This window comes from Enhydra lutris, unplaced genomic scaffold (genome assembly GCF_002288905.1).
Source record: "Enhydra lutris kenyoni isolate GAN:26980312 unplaced genomic scaffold, ASM228890v2 scaffoldscaffold53, whole genome shotgun sequence".
In the NCBI taxonomy this organism is placed as follows: domain Eukaryota; kingdom Metazoa; phylum Chordata; class Mammalia; order Carnivora; family Mustelidae; genus Enhydra; species Enhydra lutris.
The window spans coordinates 8,205,885-8,228,579 of NW_019154137.1; positions in this window are offsets into that span (position 1 = coordinate 8,205,885).

The following is a 22,695-nucleotide window of genomic DNA, read 5'->3' on the forward strand; positions in this document are numbered from 1 at the left end:
GCTTCCATATCTTGGCTATTACAAATAGAGCTGCAATAAACAATAATAATGGTGTATATAACTTTTCAAATTATAGTTTTAATTTTCTTTGGGTAAATACCTATATTGGAATTACTGGATCATATGGTAATTCTGTTATTAATTTTTTGAGTGTGTGTATATTTGACACACAATGTTACATTAGTTTTGGGTGTACAGCTTAGTGCTTTGAGAAGTTTATGTTACACTATGTTCACCACAATTATAGATAAGATGTGTCCCGTTACATCACTTTTACAATACCATTAGCTGTTTTCCTTATGCTCTGCATTCTATTCCTGTGAGTTACTCATTCCACAACTAGAGGCCTTTATCGCCCTCACCCCTTCACCTATTTTGTCCAACCCCTCCACCCCCACTCTGGCAACAATCTTGTTTGTTCTCTGTATTTATAGTTCTGATTCTGCTTTTTGTTTGTTTATTTTTTTTTTTTAATTTTTAAGATTTTGTTTATGAGTTACATGGTATTTGTCTTTCTTGGTCTCACGTATTTCACTTAACATAATACTGCCTGTGTCCATCCATATTGTCTCAGATGGCATGAGGTGTGGCACTCTTTTTTTTGGTTATATATATATGTGTGTGTGTGTGTGTGTGTGTACATATATGTATATATGTACATATATATGTATGTATATATGTATGTGTATATATATGTATATATACATATATATATATTTGGGGGGTCTGAGATATATATATATATAGAGAGAGAATGAGAGAAAGGAAAAACATGAGATTATATATATAATATATATATAATCTCATGTTTTTCCTTTCCACTTGTCTATTGATGGACACTTAGATTGCTTCCATGTCTTGGCTATTGTTAATAATGCTGTAGTAAGCATAGGGGTGTATATATCTTTTTAAGTGTCTTCCCTGGGTAAATGCTCAATAGTGGAATTATTGGATCATATGGTATTTCTATTTAAAAAGTAAGGTAACTCCGTACTGTTTTGGACAGTGGTTGTAACAATTTACATTTCTACCAACAGTGCGTGAGGGTTCCTTCTTCTTCACATCCTCACCAACACTTCTTATTTCTTGTCTTCTTGATTTTAGCCATTCTAACAGGTGCAAGGTGATATTTCACTGTAGTGTGGGCTTAAGAACCCTGGAGGACTTGCTGAGATTGCAAACTCCCTGTAATGATCAGATCCACTAGTTGTGGCTTCTGGACCCACCCCTTTCAGTGTCAGTACCCTCTAGATATGGCATCCAGACTTGTCCGTTATGGTGTCCAGACCTTGCTTTGATCTGGGCTTTTAAGGTGGAAGGGGAGAGCATTTTCACAGCTCCTTGGCCCTGTTAAACTGTGGCTTCTTTTTCTGTGTCTCAGCAGGACTAGGGCTGGTACAGGTTCATAGATCCTGGGTTTGTTGTATTCATGAGTTCTCTGAGAAAACTGCGCAGGCCTGTTATGGTGTCTAGACTCTGCTTTGGTCTAGGCTTTTAAGGTGGGGTGGGAACATAAACTGTGTCATTGTCTTATCCCTCTGACCTGGAGAGCTTCCCAGTTCTGCTGCTTTGCAGAATTCTAATGTTATCTTTTTTATATGCTAGTTGCTCTTATAAATGGTGGCATTTTTTCTGTGTCCAAGGACAGAAGGATATGTTCTTTTGGTCTCTCAATATTATTTCTCCCCACCACCCTTCACAGTGTTGGGGGTGGGGGTTCCCTTTGCTACTGTGTTTCCATCTGTCTTACTGTCATCTTGCCATTCTCTATGTCTTGGCTGTTCAGTAGCATTTAGTTAGCACTCAGTTCTTTTTCAGGAGGAATTGTTCTATTAATAGGTGTTGCTTGGTGTGTTCTGTGGAGGAGGTGAGTTCAGAGTCTTCCTATATCACCATCTTGAACCCTGTTTTTAACTTTTTATTTTTTATTATGTTATGTTACTCACCATACAGTACATCATTAGTTTTTGATGTAATGTTTCATGATTCATTGTTTGTGTATACACAAACATTGTTTGTGTATATACCCAGTACTCCATGCAATAAGTGCCTTCCTTAATACCCATCACCAGGCTTACCCATCCCCCCACCCCCTCCCCTCCAAAACCCTCAGTTTGTTTCTCAGAGTCCACAGTCTCTCATGGTTTGTCTCCCTCTCCAATTTCCCCCAATTCACTTTTTTTTCTTTCTCCTAATGTACTCGGTGCTATTTTTTATGCTCCACAAGTAAGGGAAACCATATGATAATTAGCTTTCTTTGCTTGACTTATTTCACTTAGCATACTCTCCTCCAGTCCCATTCATGTTGATGCAGAAGTTGAGTATTCATCCTTTCTGATGGCTTAGTAATATTCCATTATGTATCTGGAGCACATCTTCTTTATCCATTCATCTGTTGAAGGGCATCTTGGCTCTTTCCACAGTTTGGCTATTGTGGACATTGCTGCGATGAGCATTGGGGTGCATGTAGCCCTTCTTTTCACTACATTTGTATCTTTGTGGTAAAGACCCAGTAGTGTAATTGCTGGGTCATGGAGTAGCTCTACTTTTAATTTTTTGAGGAACCTCCACACTGTTTTCCAAAGTGGCTACACCAACTTGCATTCCCACCAACAGTTTAAGAGGAATCCCCTTTCTCCACAACCTCTCCAACATTTGTTTCTTGCCTTGTCAATTTTTGCCACTCTTACTGGTGTAAGGTGGTATCTCAATGTGCTTTTGATTTAAATTTCCCAGATGGCTAATGATGATTAACATTATTTCATGTATCTATTAGCCATTTGTATGTCTTCTTTAAAAAAGTGTCTGTTCAAAACCTCCATACTGTTTTCCACAGTGGCTGCATCAATTTTAATTTCCACCAACAGTGCATGAGGCTTCCATTTTCCCCTCACCAACACTTGTTATTTCTTGTGTTTTTGATTTTTAGTCATTCTGATAGTTGTAAGGTGATATCTCATGGTGGTTTGATTTGCATTTCCCTGATGATGAATGGTGTTGGTCGTTTTTTCATGTGTTTGTTGGCCATCTATATTCTGTATGTCTTCTTTGGAAAAATGTCTATTTGTCCTTTGCCCATATTTTAACCAAATTATTAGTTTGCTGTTTAGTTGTATAAGTTCTTTATATGTTTTAGATATTAAGCCCTATTGAATATATCATTTGCAAATGTCTTCTATTCAGTAGGTTGCTTTTTTGTTTTGTTGATGGTTTCCATTACTGTAATTTTGGCATATTGTAATTTACTTTCATTAATTGAGAAAAAATTTATATTTCCTCTGATATTCATTTTTTGACCTATAGAGTATTTGAACATATTATTTAGGTTCCCAATATTTGAGATTTCCAAGATATATTTATTATTGATTTCTAGTTTAAGTTTCTTCCAGCCTGCGAAAGAAATGTTACATGATATCTATTGTTTTAAATTTGTTAAAGTTTATTTTATTGTCACAAATAAGGCTTATCATAACAAATTTTCCATGTGTGGATTTTTCTTTTTCTTTCTTTTTTTTTTTTTTTTTGGTTTGAATTTTCAATATATATCAATTAGGTCAGATTGATAGTGAGTCTTATTTAATTCTTCTCTATTCTTGCTTGTTTTATTTGTACTTTAAAAAAATGATTATTGAGAAAAGAATGTTGAAATCTCTAATTGTAATTATGGATTTGTCTACCCTTTACTTCAGTTCTATATTACTATTCTTTCTTTCTTTAAGTCCTATGTTTGGGATCTCCATTGTTAGGCACATACATATATAGGATTATTACATCCTTTTAGGGAACTGATCTTTTTATCCTTATGTGATGCCTCTCTTTATCATATTGCTTGTTCTGAAGACTACATTGTCTAATAGAAATACAGTTGCTCTGGCTTAATTTTAGTTAATGCTTTCATGGTATATTTGTATACCTATGTCTTTACATGTAAAGAGAGCTTCTTCTAGATAATATTTAGTTTTATCTTGCTTTTTTAATACAATCTGGCAACTATTGTCTTAACTAGTATGTTTAGATCCCTGACATTTAAAGTAATTTTTAACATGAGTGAATAAAATCTACCATATTGCTATTTTTTTTATCTGTTCCATGGGTCATTAATTTTTTCCAATTTTTCTGATTGTACTTGATTTAATTTAGCATTTTTATGACTCTGTTTTATGTTTTTTATTGGCATTAATTCTACATATTAAAAATAATTTAGTGGCACCATAGGGCTTACAATATTTGTTTAGTTAATCTCTGTTTATTTTTGGGTAACACATTTTCATACATAGTGTAAGAGTCTTTCAATATTGTGCACCTGACTCCTCATTCCCATCTTTTATGCTGTTTTTCGTTATGTATTTCACTTCTACTTAGCTTTAAACACAGAATATGTTACTACTACTTTTGCCTGCCTTGGACGAATAGGTATGTTTTAAAGCAATTAATTCAGGAAATATTAATTTTATTTATATCTTCATCTATTCCTTTCTTTGTTTTATTATGTATGTTCATTTTCTTTTTTACCTAATATCATATTCCTTCTTCCTGAAGAAATTCCCTTAACTTTCTTTGAAGTATAGGTCTGCAGGCAGTGAATTCTCTCATTTGTTTTTTTTAGAAATTATTTATTACTCCTATATTTTAAATAACATCTTTATTGAGTTATAATTCATATAACATAAATTTCACCATTTTTATGAGTGGAATTCAGTGGGTTTTAGTATATTAATAAAGTAATGTAACCATAGCCATTATCTACTTTCAGAATATTTTCATCACCCTCTATAGAAACACTACACTCATTAGCAAACACTCCCATTAGTTTCCTCCCCAAATCCCTTTCCCTCTGTTCCTGGGAAACTAGCAACTTATTTTCTTTCTTTATGGATTAGGTTATTCTTAATATTGTGTATGACTTTGTATCTGGCTTCTTTTATTCAAATTGATGCTTTCAAGGTTCATTGATTTTATAGTACTGAAGAATGATGATGATTAATAATCATAAACCTATTATTGTTATTGCAATTTTTGGCCACCTCTCTTTTAGTCTCAGTAGTTTCCTTCATGGGTTTGTTTCTTTGGAGCTAGAATGCTTACAGTCTAATTTTCAGCCCAATCAACTTTCTTCTCAAACCATTAAAATATGTTACTTCATGCTTAATCTACATAATGTGCTGGTCCTGCAGTAAAGTCACCTCATGGAAGGAAGGGTAAATAATAAAATGGAAAAAAATATTGTTTATTGAACACCTATTATTTCTCAGGATTTACATTCACATAATTATATATAATGCCATAGAAACCCTGTGAGATAGTACTAAGTGATCTCCATTTTTATAAAACCATACCCAAATTTGTGCAGTAAATAAATATAAGTTTCAAACCCATGTTTGTTGGAATCCATGCTGTATTGATCAGAATGCACTTTATCTAATAGAACTAAAAATATTTTAAATAAATAATATAAAATTAGTAAAAGTACTGTATTTCATGATGGGCTTATGATAACTAATTATGCATCATAATTATAAAATAGGTATTTATATAGACTCATTTTAAATAATCATGATAATGTTGAATTTACCTGAGCTCTGTGCTCTAGAAAAACTGATGGTCAAATAAATCCTCTCATTCCTTGTCTACCAGGAAAGAATTTACTGCAAAGGTCCACATTTCCCAGGGTGACTTAGATACTTAAATAAGACTCTTGGATAACCCCCTGCTTACCTAGGACAAAGCCTAGCACAGATCTTCCAAATTCCCATTTTTTGGCCTCATAAAAGATTAGCTGAACTATTTGAATTCCCTGATCAATGGGAACAAAATGCTTGTGAACTTGACCAAAATTTAAGCTTCTCTTCTTCCTCTAGGATGCTTAACTTTGATTTAATCTCAGCCTGAGCTAGTATTAGAATGTGGAATAGCTCCTTGTAGTAGGGTTCTCCAGAAAAGCAATTTTAGAAAGAGATTTATTTTTAGCTATTTCCTCATGTACTTATGGATGCTAATAAGTCCAGATCTGTAGGATGGACCAACATGTTGGAGACCCAGGGAAGAGCTGACTCTATAGTTCAAGTCCTTCTCCTGATAGAATTTTCTCCTTAGAGGTCAGTCTTTGTTCTAAGTATTCCTTCATTTGATTGGATGAGGTCCACTCACATTATGGAAAACAACCTGATTTACTCAACGTTCACCAATTTAAATGTTAATCTCATTTAAAAACATTCTCATAGGAACAGCCAGAATAATATCTGAACACATTGCTGGGCACAGTGGCCCAGCTGAGTTGACACAAAAAAATATCCTCCCTGCTTAAGGGCCTCTCCTGAAAATCAGCTGACCACAAAAAAAACTTTCCCTGATCAACTGTTGATCTTGGTTCTTTCTAGCCTTGTTTCCTCTCCCTGTAAAAGAAAAGTCCTTTTCTGCCTGACTTTGAAGAAGGCTGTAGATCTTATGATGTCTGCTGATCTTATGATCAGAACATTCTCCTTACTGTAATAGTCCCTTTGCCTCTATTGCAACAGTCTTTTGAATAAAATCCTTCCTTTTTTAAGTTCACATATGTTTTTTACTTGCCATTTTCATGTAGCACAGAAAAACTTGTGAATTCTAAATTAATGGCAAGATTATGATTCTGTTTTATTTTCGTGATCTCTGAATATGCTTTCAAGTTGGTAGCTCCTGACTAAGCACAATTGCATAAAAGTACATGACTGAATGAAAGTCAAAAGTTCTAATGATTTTTTGAGCTGGGTACAAATAACCTCTGACAAGACTTATGTACATTAAAGTTCTTTTTGAAATTCTGCTGATGGGAAATGAATATAAACTAGAATTAACCAATTTTAAGGCCTCTGCTGAGATTTATTCTTTGACAGTTGACAGAAATACTCAGAAATTAACATTTTAGTAAAACCTTTATTTGTTTAAGATGCCTCTTAGCCAAAAAGCCTGTCTGTACAAAAGGATTAACCTACTGACAAGACTTTCTGAATCCAAACCCATTGAATAACAAGCATTGAATGTATCACAATTCACTATGAAGCAGGCCTCTCGAAAAGGTCAAAATGCATAAAGAACTGAATTTCAATAGGAAGACATACAGAAATCTGAGGCAGAATGGGATTGGGTTTGTTGCATACAAATAGAAAGTAAATTATTTGAATGTGGGTCATATAAGTGGGTAACACTCCCCCAAAACCCCGCACTTTAAAAAAAAAAAAGATTTTCTTTATTTATTTGAGAGAGAGAATGAAAGAAAGCATGAGAGGGGAGAAGGTCAGAGGGAGAAGCAGACTCCCCATGGAGCTGGGGGCCCCATGTGGGATTCAATCCCAGGACTCTGGGATCATGATCTAAGCTGAAGGCAGCTGCTCAACCAACTGAGTCACCCAGGCTGCCAAAACCCCACACTTTTTAAAGGCAATTTTGGTTTTTGGTAAGGCACTACTCATCCATTGTCAGCATATTACTTGTTCTTTTAAAACATACTATTTTACTTAGGACCTCAATAATTGCAGTGCTATATTTGCAAGCCAAGTCTCAAAAATTCACTATGAGAAAAGATCAATAGTCTCTTTATGTATTGAACACTTCAGGTATATTAGGTATGTTCTGATATTTACTACAGAGAAATGCTACTTTTCAACAGGAAGAACAAAAAAAGAAGAGATTGATGAATTGATGAAATTACAGAATTTTGTTTTGGCTTTTTCCTGGGCAACTCTTATCCTGACCTGATTTTTTATCATTCTGTTAAAACTGATTTTTAGTACAGTAGTTTCCACTTATCCATGGTTTCTTTTGCCACAGTTTTGATTACCTATGGTCAGCAAAGGTTCAGAGCACATGATCCTCCTTCTGACCTATCATCAGAAGGTCAATAGTAGCCTAATGCTGCATCACAATGCCTATGTCATTCTCCTCACTTCATCTCATCACATAGGCATTTTATCTCACATTATCACAAGAATCGTGAGTACCATACAACATATTTTGAGAGAGACCATATTCATATAACTTTTAAAAAAGTATATTGTTAAAATCGTTCTATTTTATTATTAGGTATAATTGATCTCTTACTGTGCCCAATTTATGAATTGAACTTTATCATAGATATGTCTGTGTCGGAAAAGCACAAGATATGTAGGGTTCAGTACCATCCATGGTTTCAGGCCTCTACTGTGGGTCTTGGAATGAATCCCCAGTGGGTTAGTGGGGGGACTATTGTATAGGTAAATTGTGCATGTATTTAGTATGACTATTATAGTGCATTCTGAACAGATGCTTATTAATATTGGTCATTTAAGCTCATAGTGACCACTTTAAAATTAGTAAAAGTGGTTGACTTTTAATTTCTATGACTAGCCTCTGGTTCAGAAACACTAGCACTTCTCAAAAGAAAAAGAAAAAGACATTTCAAGAACTGTAAACATGTCTCCTTCCTGTGACAGTTAAAAGGCTTTATAGTGTTTTTCCAACTCAATGGTAATGAATTTAGTACTTATGTGATAAGATCCAGAGCTCTGTCTTTGGATAATAATTCCTAAAGACATTTACAGAAAAGAGGTAAGAGTCATTTCCCCCTTTTGGTAGAGTCAATTGTGAGAATATATTGTGGGTTGCATTATATACCTTGTTAAATACAATTATTTCTTCTTCTGTAAGCTACTGGATACCTCAGGACAGAGCTCATGTTCCACTATAAGGACACCAATAAAGTTAAAGACAGTGAAAGTTATGTGTCATATTTAGTAATCAAGTTGTGTATACTGCCAGCCATATATAAAGATGGTATCACTGAACCCCCTCCTCCCTAAAGCATGCACTTTGAATTATTTTCCAAATAAAGAGATGTGCCTATACTGAGCTCTCCCTTGTGAATGCTAACACATGGTTTTGAATGAGCTGGCTTATATGAAGGATGGAATCTATAATATGGAAATAAGGATTTTTCTCTTTTAATGAGTAAACAAATGAACTCATATGGAACAAATCCCAAATTTGGTTTCTTTATCCCTGTGCTGTACAGTTGAACTAAATTGTTCAGAGTATGATGATTAGGGGGTCAAAACTTCATCTTTTGGCCTTCTATTTTATTTGGCTGCTCATACACTTTCTTTTTTTCATTATATTCATTTTTATTACTTTTTAAAAATTTTTATTTATTTTTTAAATATCTTTTCAGTATTCCAGAATTCGTTGTTTATGCACCACACCCAGTGCTCTATGCAATATGTGCCCTCCATAATACCCACCACCAGGCTCACCCAACATCCCACCCATCTCCCCTCCAAAATCCTGTTTGTTTCTCAGACTCCACAGTCTCTCATTTTTCATCTCCCCCTCCAATTTCCCCAAACTCACTTCCTTCTCCATCTCCCAATGTCTTCTGTGTTATTCTTTATGCTCCACAAATAAGCAAAACCATATGATAATTGACTTTCTCTGCTTGACTTATTTCACTCAGCATAATCTCTTCCAGTCCCATCCATGTTGATACAAAAGTTGGGTATTCATCCTTTCTGATGGAGACATAATACTCCATAGTATATACGGGCCATATCTTCTTTATCCATTCATCCGTTGAAGGGCATCTTTCCACAGTTTGTGGCCTTTTCCACAATTTGGCAACTGTGGCTGTTGCTGCTATGAACATTGGGGTACAGATGACCTTTCTTTTCACCACATATGTATCTTTGGGGTAAATACCCAGTAGTGCAATTGCAGGTTCATAGGGAAGCTCTATTTTTAATTTCTTAAGGAATCTCCACATTGTTTTCCAAAGTGGCTGCACCAACTTACATTCCCACCAACAGTGTAAGAGGGTTCCCTTTTCTCCACATCCTCTCCAACACACGTTGTTTACTGTCTTGTTAATTTTGTCCATTCTAACTGGTGTAAGGTGGTATTTCAATGTGGTTTTGATTTGAATCTCCCTGATGGCTGATGTTGATGAACATTTTTTCATGTGTCTGTTAGCAACTTGTACGTCTTCTTTGGAGAAGTGTCTGTTCATGTCTTCTGCCTATTTTTGGACGTGATTATCTGTTTTGTGTGTGTTGAGTTTGAGGAGTTCTTTATAGATCTTGGATATCAGTCCTTGTAGTGTCACTTGAGAATATCTTCTCCCATTCCGTGGATTGCCTCTGTGTTTTCTTGACTGTTTCCTTTGCTGTGAAGTAGCTTTTGATCTTGATGAAGTCCCAAAAGTTCATTTTCACTTTTGTTTCCTTTGCCTTTGGAGACATATCTTGAAAGAAGTTGCTGTGGCCAGTATCGAAGAAATTACTGCCTATGTTCTCCACTAGGATTCTAATTGATTCCTGAGTCATGTTGAGGTCTTTTATCCATTTCAAGTTTATCTTTGTGTATGGTGTAAGAGAATGGTTGATTTTCATTCTTCTACACATAGCTGTCCAATTTTCCCAGCAGAATTTACTGAAGAGATGGTCTTTTTTCCACTGTATATGTTTTCCTGCTTTGTCAAAGATTATTTGAATATAGAGTTGAGAGTCCCTATCTGGACTCTCTACTCTGTTCCACTGGTCTATGTGTCTGTTTTTGTGCTAGTACCATGCTGTCTTGGTGATTACAGCTTTGTAGTAAAGCTTGAAATCAGGCAACATGATGCCCCCAGTTTTGTTTTTCTTTTTCAACATTTCCTTAGCAATTTGGGATCTTTTCTGATTCCATACAAATTTTGGGATTGTTTGCTTCATCTCTTTGAAAAATGCCAGTGAAATTTTGATCAGAATGGCATTGAAAGTATATATTGCTCTAGGCAGTATAGACATTTTAAGAATGTTTATTGTTTCAATCAATGAGCATGGAATGGTCTTCTATCTTTTTGTGTCTTCAATTTCTTTCATGATTGTTCTGTAGTTCCTTGAGTACAGATCCTTTACATCTTTGGTTAGTTTTATTCCCAGGTATCTTATGGTTCTTGGTGCTATAGTAAATGGAATTGTTTCTCTAGTTTTCCTTTCTGTATTTTCATTGTTAATGTATAAGAACGCAAAAGATTTCTGTTCATTGATTTTTTATCCTGCCACGTTACTGAATTGCTGTATGAGTTCTAGTAGTTTGGGGTGGAGTCTTTTGGGTTTTCCATATAAAGTATCATGTTATCTGCAAAGAGAAAGAGTTTGACTTCTTCTTTGTCAATTTGAATACCTTTTATTTCTCTTTGTTGTCTGATTGCTGTTGCTAGGGCTTCTAGTACTATGTTGAACAGTGCCGAGAGTGGGTATCTTTGTCATGTTCCTGACCTCAAAGGGAAGGCTGTCAGTTTTTCCCCATTGAGAATGATATTCGGTTTTTCATAGATAGATTTTATGAAGTTGACGAATGTTCCCTCTATCCCTATACTTGGAAGCATTTTAATCATGGATGGATGCTGTATCTTGTCCAATGCTTTTTCTGCATCAATCAGAATCAGGAATCAATCAGAATCCTAGTGGAGAACATAGGCAGCAATCTCTTCGACATGTGGCTTTTCTCTCTTCTCTTATTGATTTGTTCTAACACAGTGATTGATTTGTGAATGTTGAACCACCCCTGCATCCATGGATAAATCCCACCTGGTCATGGTGGATAATCCTTTTAGTGTACTGTTGGATCCTATTTGCTAGGATCTTGTTAAGAATCTTAGCATCCATATTCATCAGGGATATTGCTCTGAAATTCTCCTTTTTCGTGGGGTTTTTGCCTGGTTTGGGGATCAAGCTAATGCTGGTTTCATAAATAGAGTCTGGAAGTTTTCCTTCTGCTTCCTTCTGCTTTCCTTCTTTCCTTCTCCAATTTTTTTGAAACAGCTTCAGGAAAATAGGCATTACTTCTTCTTTGAAATTTTAGTAGAATTCCCCAGGGAATCTGTCAGGTTCTGAGCTCTTGTTTTTTGGGAAGTTTTTGATCACTGCTTCAATCTCATTACTAGATATTGGTCTAATCAGGTTGTCAATTTCTTCTTGATTTGGTTCTGGAAGTTTAAGTTTCCAGGAATGCAGCCATTTCATCAAGGTTGCTTAATTTATTGGCATATAATTGTTGATAATAATTTCTGATGATTGTTTCTATTTCCTTGGTGTTAGTCATGATGCCTCCCTTTTCATTCACAGTTTTCTTAATTTGGGTCCTCTCTCTCTCTCTCTCTCTTTTTTTTTTTGGATTAGTTTGGCCAATGGTTTATCGACCTTATTGATTCTTTCAAAAAACCAGCTTCTAGTTCGTTGATGTGTTGTACTGTATCTCTAGTTTCTATCTCAATGATCTCTGCTCTAATCTTGATTATTTCCCTTCTTGTGTGTGGGGTTGGCTTAATTTGTTGTTGATTTTCCAGTTCTTTAAGGTATAGAGACAGCTGGTGTATTCTGGATTTTTCAATTTTTTTGAGGGAGGCTTGGATGGCTATGTATTTCCCCCTTAAGACCACCTTTGCTGTATCCCATAGCTTTTGGACTGAAGTGTCTTCATTCTCAATGGTTTCCATGAATTGTTTAAGTACTTCTTTGATTTCCTGGTTGATCCAAAAGTTCTTGAGGAGGATGGTTTTTAGCTTCCAGGTGTTTGAATTCCTTCCATACTTTTTCTTGTGGTTGAGTTCCAGTTTCAAAGCATTGTGGTCTTAGAAAATGCAGGGAATAATCTCAATCTTTTGGTATCAGTTGAGCACCGATTTGTAACCCAGTATATGGTTTATTCTGGAGAAAGTTCCATGTGCGCTTGAGAAGAATGGGTATTCTGTTGTTTTAGGGTGGGATGTTCTGTATATATCTACGAGGTGGATCTGGTCCAAAGTGTCATTCAATGTTCTTATTTCTTTATTGATTTTCTGCTTGGATGATCTGTCTATTACTGAGAGCGTCATGTTAAAATTCCCTACGATTAATGTATTCATATCCATATGACTCTTTATCTTGATTAACAGTTCTCTTATGTAGTTGGCTGCTCCCATATTGGGGGCAAAAACATTTGCAATTGTTAGATTTTCTTGGTGGATAGACCCCCTAAGAATGATGTAGTGCCCTTCTTTATATCTGACTGTAGTCTTTAGTTTAAAATCTAGGTATCTGATATGAGAATCGCTACCCCAGCCTTCTTTTGAGGCCCATTGGCATGAAAGATGCTTTTCCATCCCTTCACTTTCAGTCTGGGTGTATCCTTAGGTTCAAAATGGGTCTCTTCTAGACAACATATGAAGGGGTCCTGTTGTTTTATCCAATCTGCAACCCAGTGCCATTTTATGGGAGTGTAGGCTGTTCGTGTTGACAGTGGTTATTGAAAGATACGTTTTTATTGACATCATGTTGCCTGTGAAGTCCTTGTTTCCATAGATTGTCTCTGTAAATTTCCGTTCTATTACACTCTTGGGTCCTTTTTTCTTTTATGGAACCCACTTATTATTTCTTGTAGTGCCTGCTTGGTGGTCACATACTCTTTTAAACCTTGCCAGTCTTGGAAGCTCTTTATCTTGCCATCCATTTTGAATGTCAGTCTTGCTGGATAAAGTATTCGTGGGTGCAAGTTCTTTTCATTTAGTGCCCTGAATACATCTTGCCAGCCCTTTCTGGCTTGCCAGGTTTCTGTGGACAGGTCTGACATTGTTCTGATGGGCCTTCCTCTGTATGTATGGAATCTCTTCTCCTTAGCTGCTCTCAAGAGCTCCTGTCTAAAATTATGATTCATCAGTTTCACAATCTGGTGTCTGGAGGTCTTTCTAGATTCTATGATCTGGGGGGAGACCTTTCTGCCTCTAGGACATGAACTCTGGTTCCTTTCCTCAGACTGGGAAAATTTGTTCAACTATATCCTCTATATGGACAATTTGTTCAACTATATCCTTTAATCTTCTTTCTTTCTCCTTCCCCTCAGGGATTCCAATAATTCAAATGTTGGAACGTTTCATGGTGTCATTTGTTTCCCTAATTCTGTTTTCATGGCTTCTAAGCTCTTTGTTCCAGGCCTCCTCCTGATCGTTTTTCTCTATCAGTTTTTTTCCTCTAGATCACTAATTCTATCTTCTGCCTCAGTTCCCTTAGCTGTTAGAGAATTTAGATTAGATGGGAGCTCATGGATAGCATTTTTAACTTCTTCCCTGGTGGCTTTACTTCTGTGCTAATTGATTCCATATTGTCATTAATGGTTTTCTCCAACCTAGCCATTGCCTGAATAATTGTTAGCCTGAACTTCCTTTCTGACATACTGTTTATGTCCATATCCAATAGCTCTGATGGAAAGGGCATAGTCTCTGAATTTTTCCTCTGTAGGGCATTCCTCCTCATAGTCATTTTGGTGATAGATGGCTGAGGGGATGTGTAGCTGAATGTCTCAACAGTGATCCAGGCAAGGTGCATCCTGGAACACTTCTGAGCAATCGGGAGTTCCCACCAAAGAGAAAGAAAAGAGAAACAAAGAAGAGAAAGAGAGAGACATGAAAAAAAAAATGAATACCCAGCCAGAATGGGCCCCAAATGTAAGATTTATAAAGTATACAAACAAAAATGGACAAACAAAAAGACTGACAAAAGTAAATGACAAGGAAAAAAAAAAAAGAACCTAGCCAAAATGAACCCAAAGTATAAGATTTATATACTACCAGAACAAAAACAAATGCACAGAAACACTGACAGAAGAAAAAGTTGAGAGGGTGGTTATAAATCCTCAGTGTAGATGAGGAAGGTTATTTTGGCTGTTCTTTCTTTAAAAAAATAAAGTATTTTTCCAGGTATGCCTTATCATATTTTATAGATTCTGTACACCTTAATAATGCAAACTGGTGCAGCTAATGTGGAAAACAATATTGAATTTCTTCAAAAGGTCAAAAATAATATTACCCTATGATCTACCAATAGCACTACTGGGTATATAAAACACTAATTCACTGGGGTACTCACACCCCTATGTTTATATCAGCATTATTTATAGTAGCTAGAGTATGGAAGCAGGTGTATATATATGATGGAATATTATTATTCAGCTACAGAAAATAATGATACCTTGCCATTTGCATCAACATAGTTGGAGTAGAGAGTATAATGCTAAGCAAAATTAAGTCAATAAGAGAAAGACAAATACCATGACTTCACTCATATGTGGAATTTAACAAACAAAACAAATAAGTAAAGGGGTAAAAAGGTGAGAGAAAGAGAGTGAGAAACCAAGAAACAAACTCTTAACTATGGAGAATACACTGATGGTTACCAGAGGGGAGATGGGTGGAGGATGGGGCAAAATAGGTGGTGGGAATTAAGGAGTATACTTGTGATGAGCACCGGGTGATGTATGGAATTGTTAAATCACTATATTGTACACCTGAAAATAACATAATACTGCATGTTAACTAACTAGAATTTCAATAAAAACTTAAAAAATAAATTTTTATTGAACATCAAAAGATTTAAATGATATAACGTTAAATGTTCTTAAATTTAGAAAATATTTATTTGAAAATATTAAAAATATTATCAAATTTAATAAGAACTTAAACTGTTTTTCTAACCATTGAGGTTTTTATGTTTCATAGAATTATGAAGCTTCAACATTACCAATTTTATTTCAATGAAAAACATTATTTGGGATATGCTGACACACAGACAGACACACACACACACACACACACACACACACACACATTCTCACAAGGAAAACTCAGTGTTTTAGACTTTCTACCTGGAACATTGGCAGGTAGAAAACTGAGTAAAATTCTCCCTCAGGTGTTCTGATTTGTCTAATACCAGTCAAGTGTTCTGTCTGCATTGCAACCTACTTATACCTAAGGGGATAATAAATTTAAAATGATGCACCATCCTATTTTGTACTTCTGTGGCTCATATCTAAAGGAGAATACGCAGCAAGTCTTGCTACATTGTTGAAGTCAGTGGCAATTTTGCTGACAAATCATCAGACAACACCAGCAGCTTATAAGTCTCTTCCAGTATATAAAACACATGACATGTCAGTAAAACTTCTGCAAAGAATAAAAAAGAATTCTCCTCATTTTAATAATAAATAGATATTCATTAGATAATAACTGGCAATCAAATTCCTCCTGGTTTATTAATAATTGCCTAAAAGTTATTTTTTAAATATTTTATTTATTTCTTTGGCAGAGAGAGAGAGCACAAGCAGGGGGAGTGGGAGGCAGAGGTAGAGGGAGGAGCAGGGTCCCCGCTGAGAAGGGAGCCCCATGTGGGGCTCCAATCCAGGACCCTGAGATCATGACCTCAGTAGAGATGTAGAAGCTTAACCCACTGAGCCACCCAGGCTCCCCACCTAAAATTTATTTTTATATTTTCATTTATCCATACAGACATAATATATGAATTTCTTGTATGAGATCATGAATAACATGGAGCCCAGTTCTCTTTTTATTTTTAATATCTACATTTTCTGTTCACTTAGATGTTCTCTTATTATGAAGCACTGATCAGTCAGTAACATTGTCCTGGTTTATAATCACTATAAATATGCCATACAAGAGCAAAACCAATATGGAAAGAAAACTAAAATGCATACATTAGGAAAATTTTAAATTATTAAAAAAATACAAGAACAGGGAGAGGGAGATTCATGAGACCTTTTAAAATGATAAGACCCATTGGGTCAGAAATAAAAAGACAAACATACTGAATTCCAAATGGTAGATGTTTCAAAACAGAATACTATAGTTACCACCCACTAATTTATAAGAACTGTCATTGCTATCATCCCCAGCAACATATCTATTTCAGAGTAAGAAATTACTCTTTCCCTTCATACTCGGAGGAAAAGGAATGGAGCAGGTAACTCCTTTCAAGATTAGATTCTAAGATATAATCATCTTAAAACTAAGAGTGTCATCATACGGACAAGTATTAACTATAGAATTTAAAATTACATTAAAAAGTATTTGCTGAATGATTTCTATGGCTATGAGTCTGAATTTCTTTTTTTTTTTGAGTCTGAATTTCTTTTCTTTTTTTAATTTTTACCTTTAAGAGAGCCAGTTGTTTAAAATCAATTCTATAAGTTATCACTTTGTAATAATGAAATGATATAAAATTGTCAAATTCAAAATTGTTCATATGTCAGCTTAGTAACCAGTTGGCTCCATGGTATAGCATACAAAGAGTGTAGAAAACATTTACGAAGAGCTAAATTATCCTCTTCCCATTAAACATACATCTGTGATTGAGGGTATACACCAAAGTTCCTAATGTGGGACCAAAAGTAACCAACTCACATTTCACATCATTTTTCTGTAACTCATGTCATGGGAAGAGCACTGAGATTCAGCAGATCTTAATTGTACTCTTGCCTATTCTGATTGTGTGATCTTTCTGGGAGTTTTGAGCCAAATCCCTTATGTTCTTATCCTAAGAGTGATTCAGAGGCTCTGCTCAGCATGTTTCCATGCTAAACCCCAGTAAACCTGAGAGAGTGTTCCTTTGGATAAGATATTCTACATCTCAGGCACTTTAGTTAAGTTTTGTTAGAGAAACACTCAAAAATAAAGCATGGCTTTTTCCATATTTTTCTGTGATCATTATTATAAATATCATTCTAACTACCTAAGGTTGGTCCCAGCCTGAGGTTAAAATAGAGGAAGTTCAGGGTGCCTGGGTGGCTCAGTGGGTTAAAGCCTCTGCCTTAGGCTCAGGTCATGATCCTAGGGTCCTGGGATTAAGCCCTGTATTTGGGGGGGGGGGTGTCTTTGCTCAGCAGGGAGCCTGCTTCCCTTCCTCTCTCTCTGCCTGCCTCTATGCCTACTTGTGATCTCTGTCTGTCAAATAAATAAATAAAATCTTAAAAAAATAAAAAAAATAGAGGAAGTTTGTTTTCTTTTCCCTTGATATAGTTTCATTTTAACATTTCCATCGAAGTATTTGTATACAATAGCCAGAGTTTCAATTTCAGGATGTGGACAGATCATCTTTTATAATAAAAAATTAAGCAGAAAGTGCCCATCTTCAATTTGTTACTTGTTATAGCAAAGAATATTAAGAATGAATTAGGACTTATTATTCCATATAGTCAACATCTATCTTTTTTTTTTAAAGATTTTATTTATTTATTTGTCAGAGAGAGAGAGAGAGAGCGTGAGAGTGAGCACACGCAGATAGAGTGGCAGGCAGAGGCAGAGGGAGAAGCAGGCTCCCTGCTGAGCAAGGAGCCCGATGTGGGACTCGATCCCAGGACGCTGGGATCATGACCTGAGCCGAAGGCAGCGGCTTAACCCACTGAGCCACCCAGGCGTCCCTAGTCAACATCTATCTTAATGTACCAAGAAAGAACTAAAACACAAAGCATGATTAACATTTATATTCAAGCAAGAAAATGTATTTGCCTATAAAAATTCTAGCATTAAGACCTCCATTTTTTTTTTCCTACCTTGGTAGTAAAAAATGAAAAACACGTTTTCTTTCTTCCCTGCAACACTATCTTAATACCTCCTCATGCCACATTCCTAATCCTGCTGTTCTGTTTTCACTCCATTTGTGGAGTAGGTCAACCAGGTTTTGGAAAGAATTAACAGAAACTATGGGGTATTACAAGGGAAAACCTCCTATAATCTATTGGGAAGTTTGCAATCCAATAAGGAAGGCAAAAACACACAGCCACAAAGATGCACACACATATATGCATACATACAAAAATATAAATGACAAAGACTCAAAAATATACCTAAGAATATTGACTACAGAGTTGAAGACATGTTACATATGAGAGTAACTTAAGATGAAAGTATTCTCAGAAAATACCACAAATAATCAACTGATTAAATTTTTGCTAAAATACTATTATTAGGACATGACCCAGAAGACATGAACAGACACTTCTCCAAAGAAGACATACAAATGACTAACAGACACATGAGACAATGTTCATCATCACTAACCATCAAGGAGATTCAAATCAAAACCGCATTCAGATACCAATTTACACCAGTTAGAATGGACAAAATTAACAAGACAGTAAACAACGTGTGCTGGAGAGCATGTGGAGAAAGGGGAACCGTCTTATACTGTTGGTAGGAATGCAAGTTGGTGAAGCCACTTTGGAAAACAGTGTGGAGATTCCTTAAGAAATTAAAAAATAGAGCTTCCCGGGACGCCTGGGTGGCTCAGTTGGTTGGACGACTGCCTTCGGCTCAGGTCATGATCCCGGGATCCCGGGATCGAGTCCCACATCGGGCTCCCAGCTCCATGGGGAGTCTGCTTCTCCCTCTGACCTTCTCCTTGCTCTTGCTCTCTCTGTCTCTCTCTCAAATATATAAATAAAATCTTTAAAAAAAATAGAGCTTCCCTATGAACGTGAAATTGCACTATTGCATATTTACCTCAAAGATACAGATGTAGTGAAAAGAAGGGCCATCTGTACCCCAGTGTTCATAAATAGCAATGGCCACGGTCACCAAACTGTGGAAAGGACCAATATGCCCTTCAACGGATGAATGGATAAAGAAGATATGGCCCATATACACTATGGAGTATTATGCCTACATCTGAAAGGATGAATACCCAACTTTTGTATCAACATGTATAGGACTGGAAGAGATTATGCTGACTGAAATAAGTCAAGCAGAGACAGTCAATTATCATATGGTTTTGCTTATTTGTGGAGCATAAGGAATAACACGGAGGACATGGGGAGATGGAGGGGAGAAGTGAGTTTGGGGAAATTGGAGGGGGAGACAAACCATGAGAAACTGTGGACTCTGAGAAAAAATCTGAGGGTTTTGGAGGGGAGGGAGGTGGGAGGTTTGGTGAGCCTGGTGGGTATTGAGGAGGGCACACATATTGCATGGAGCACCGGATGTGGTGCATAAACAATGAATTCTGGAACACTGAAAAGAAATTAAAAAGATAAATAAAAATTTTAAAGTAAATAAATAAATAAGTGGGGGAAAAAGACATAACCCATGTTAGCGTACATAAGATCTATCATATACTGGTAATAGGTATTGGTTTGCAAAAATATTGACTAAGACTTTGCTGATAAAAGCAGACTGTGAAATTCTAACATGCTTGTGAAACTTAGATTATTATTCACTTAAAGTGATTATTGATTGTAATAAAATGAAATCTTCACACAATAAATAAGGTTGATGAAAAAGATACAAGCAGGGCCCTAATTGATGGATTTGATAATTGGTCTTTCCTACTTGGATCTTTGCCCACCTTGTCTTGCACTGAAGTGGTAAGAGATTGTCATTGGGATGGTCATAAGTTTTCATGGAGAGAGTCATTGTAATGAATGTTTAAAAAAAAAAGAAGAAATATATGAAGCTGGTATGAAAAATGAGATATTATTCTAGATAGGGAAAAATGTTTCACATGGGGATTCCATTTGTACTATACCAAAGAGGGAAAGTAGTTTTGCTTTGAGAAAAGGATAAAAGTTAATAGATGTTAAACAATGGTAATATTACATCTGTATCTTTGAGGTAAATACCTAGTAGTGCAATTGCTGGGTCATAGGGTAGCTCTATTATATAATGGAATATTACTTAGCCATTGGAAAGGATGAATACTCACCATTTGCATCAACATGGATGGAATTGGAGGGTATTATGCTAAGTGAAATAAGTCAAGCAGAGAAAGATTGTTATCATATGGTTCCACTCATATGTGGAACATAAGGAATAGCATGGAGGACCACAGGGAAAGGAAGGGAAAACGGAATGGGAAGAAGTCAGGGAGGGAGACAAACCATGAGGGACTCTGGACTCTGGGAAACAAACTGAGAGTTACAGAAGGGACTGGGTAGGTGGATGAGGTAGCAGTATGATGGGTATTAAGGAGGGCACATGTAGTGGTGAGCACTAGGTGTTACACACAACCAATGAATCATTGAACACTACATCAAAAACTAACTTAGTATGTTGGCTAATTGAACACAATAATTTTTAAAAAGATGATAATATTTACTCCTTGCCCTTTAACTACTTTGCTTCATTTTAACTACATGGTCCATACATACTCCATTTATTTTTATTTTTATTTTTTTATTTTTTTTAAAGATTTTATTTATTTATTTGACAGAGAGAGAGATCACAAGTAGACGGAGAGGCAGGCAGAGAGAGAGAGAGAGAGAGAGGGAAGCAGGCTCCCTGCTGAGCAGAGAGCCCGATGCGGGACTCGATCCCAGGACCCTGAGATCATGACCTGAGCCGAAGGCAGCAGCTTAACCCACTGAGCCACCCAGGCACCCCATACTCCATTTAATAATTAAAACTACACAGCCATATATAAAGAAATGTTTCATGGTTTCTTCTTACCCCAAGTATCCTCCTCTCCTGTCTGTCTGAACATAACTGATGATAACAGTTTCTTGTATAACTTCTACATTCTGTTCTATGATGGCCAAATATATATACACATTTTTAAAATTTTTTATTATGTTAAATTAACCAACATATGTTACATCATTAATTTTTGATGTAGTGTTCAACAATTCATTAGTTGTGTATAACACCCAGTTCTCATCCTTCCTTAACAAGTGCCTTCAAGTGCCTTCCTTACGTTTTATTAATTTTTCAATATGATCAGGCCACTAATATTATTTTCTAATATTTCCTTTTCTTTTTACTCAAGATGTCCTGGATATCACTTTGGGTAAATTCTTGTATACCTAAATCCATAGAATAGTTATACTATGCGTTTTAAAAATTATATATTTTTGGAAGTATCTTCTTGAAATAATTTGGTGGAAGAATGGTAGAGGTTAATATAGAATCTGGCTGAGATAATTCTGATATCAGCAAAATAGGTGATGACTTTGTTACCAATGTTGACAAATGTGTCTGATTGCAATAGATACTTAAGGTGATTTTTGGCTTGTCATTGGGACTTTTGGTGTAGCAATATAGAAATGCTCACATTTTATACTGTTTAGTATCTGCAAGATAGAAGTTGCTATTTTTTATTTGAAATGAAAATTCCAAAGATGGAGTTCAGTGATACAAAAGTAGAATGGTTTGAATGGATCTTCAGTGTGGAGGTTTGCTTGCTTTCTTTCTCCCTTCCTTCCTTCCTTCTTCTTTTCTTTCTTTCTTTAAGAGGAGAATATGAGTTATGACACCATATATTGAAAGAGCATCTGAGATTGAACATGAAAATCAAATCACTGAGAACTTGTAAGGTCATGAATTACAGAAACATAATTTGGAAAACAGAAGGGAAAGCTTTGGAAAAGGGCTAATACAATGCAAAGGCTGTATAGTACTTGATTGGTCTCTTACTTTATTCTAAAAACCTCCACTAAATGGAACACTCTATAGAAATGAAAGCCTAGACAAAGAATGAAATTGATGGTGCAATTACAAATTATATGGCATTCTTATTTATGACTTTCAAATGAATAGCAACTGATTATACCTATGGATAATAAAAATAATAATAAAAATCACCAACTGGCTTTAAAAATACAATAGAAAGCAAGGAAACTTCCTTTTAAATCCTTGATGTAGCCTAAATTTTCTTTGTTAGTTTGAGCAATTAAAGTTTCTAAGTTTACTATTGACAAACCAGTTAGAAAACCTATCATGGAATCCCAGTATTTAATATCTCCATTGCCAGCAATAAAACCCTAAGTATCACATGGTTGTAAAGATGTCACAAAACCAACAGAATTACACAAAAATTATGAAAACAATTCATTAGATTAGGGAAACTACAACCACTATAATAAACAGAAAAACTTACAAAAGTATTTTTGGTGATT